We start from the raw sequence: 2,154 nt of genomic DNA on the forward strand, positions 1-2,154 counted from the left end.
AACGGGGCCCGGGCATCATTTGAATACTCAAATATTCATGAGGCCGCGGGAATGTCCGGGGCTCCGCGGTCGAGCCATGCCCCTTAGCAACGGTTGCTAGGGCAGGCCGGCGGGGGCGGGGCAGCAGCCAACCGGGTTTGGGATCTAGAGGGTAGGGCCCCACGCGGTGGGCGCCCTGTGGGCTGGGAGGGAACTAGGGGCGGAGGTGAGACGCCGTCGAGCCGGGGGTTGGGGGGCGGGAGGTTGGCGAGGACAGGCCGGGTGTCAGCCCCTGCAAAGGCGGTGTCGGGTGGAGACCAGCGCCCACCTTTCTCAGCTGGGAGTGTCGTACCTGAGGCCCTGGCCTTAAGGGATGTACCCCCGCCTCCAAGTGTGGCCGATGCCAAAACAAAAGGAAGCGCCGTGGGAAAACACCCCCTGAAGACGAGGGAAAGGCAGACCTGGTGTCCACGCTCGCGAGGGACGCCACCACCCGCTTTCATTCATGCGCCCTTACTTCGCGTCTATGCGAGGCAGGCGCAAGCCCGGCTCTGTTGAAGCCACCGCGCAGTGCGCGGGACGTGGGGTCGGTGATGTGGGGGCGGGGGCGGCCCCGAATGGGTCCGCCAAGGTCACGGCCTGCACTGGGGTGAGCTCCAACAGAATGGCACCGAGCCGGCACGGGAGGAGATAGGGGATGGGAGGGGGTGCCGTCTGAGCAAAGCAAGGTTGGGCCTTCTGTCTAATGCGCCATTCTTTCTTTGTAAATAAGGAGGGCGTGCTTATGCACTACTTTGAAATTTTAAAAAATGTTAAAACCGTGTCTTTTTTTTTTTTTTTAAGATTTATTTATTCGACAGAGATAGAGACAGCCAGCGAGAGAGGGAACACAAGCAGGGGGGAGTGGGAGAGGAAGAAGCAGGCTTATAGCAGAGGAGCCTGATGTGGGGCTCGATCCCATAATGCCGGGATCACGCCCTGAGCCGAAGGCAGACACTTAACCGCTGTGCCACCCAGGCGCCCCCCAAACCGTGTCTTTTTGAAAGTCTTGAAGGGAGACGGGATGGGATGTGTGTTTGTGCTTGGAATGGGGGAAATTTCAGTACATCCCCCTTGAGCAACTTTTGGGTGGGATTTGCTGGGTATCATTTATTAATTGGGCTACACGGTAAGCTTCTGCAGGGTTGGAACCGCTGGGCTGCGGGTAGCTGGGTGGGCCGGTCTGCAAGGCCTGCCCAAGTTGGGCGAGGCTGGTGGTGAAGAGGTGCCCGTCCTCGGAGCCCCAGGCAGGACTGCGAGCTGGAGAGAAGCAAGACCCCCTACATGGGATAAAACGAATATGTCTCTCTACTGCTCCGCGGGCTCAGACGCAGCCCCCCACCTCCCGCTCGCCCGCCCAGCCGAGACACCCCGGCACCGTTTGGCCCTGGGCGCACCGGCTGTGCCGCGCCCAAGGACTACGCCGAGGTGCCAGGTGTCCTTTGAAGGTGCAGGCGCCCCTTCCGGAGCCACCTGACGGGAAGGGGGTGTAGGGCAGCCTAGCCTCCGGCCACTGGGGGTCCCAGAGGCTTCCGGCGCGGCCCGCGCCTGCCCCGGGCGCCTGACCCTCGTCCCGGCGGCCCCTCCGCTTTGCTCCAGGCTCCCCTCCCCAACTCGGGGGCGTCCGCGGTGCTGACCCTCCTCCCTCCCTGAGGGTCGTCCCCCGGACTGGCCCTCCGCTCCGGGGCCCTTTCGGTGGGCCGCGCGTCGCGGCGCAGGGAAGCCCTCCTCGGGCGGGCAAGGGCTTGAGCCGGACCGCAGCGACCCCGCCCCAGTCTACAACCGCCCGCGGTCCCGCTTTCCTGCGGGGCCTCTATTCCCCCCGGGAGAGTCAAGAACCTTTCCGGAGAAGCCGTCGCCCCCGGATCCGCGACCCCCGCGTCCTAGCTGTCCTCCCGCCTGGCAGAGCCCAGCCCCCTAGGCCGCGGCCCACGAGGGCCTCCAGGGCCGGCACCGCCCTCCGCGCCGTTTCCCGGAAGCCCCGCCCGGCCGCGGCCCTTGACGGGCGGGCGGGTCGGCCAACCGAAGCTGGACGGGACGGGGCGGGACGGCTCCGGGGCGGGGCCCGGCAACCGTGACCAATGGCAAGCCGCACCAGGCTGATGGACGGGCGCGGGGCGGGGCGTGCGCCGGTCC

This window comes from Ailuropoda melanoleuca, chromosome 16, assembly GCF_002007445.2.
Source record: "Ailuropoda melanoleuca isolate Jingjing chromosome 16, ASM200744v2, whole genome shotgun sequence".
Lineage (NCBI taxonomy): Eukaryota > Metazoa > Chordata > Mammalia > Carnivora > Ursidae > Ailuropoda > Ailuropoda melanoleuca.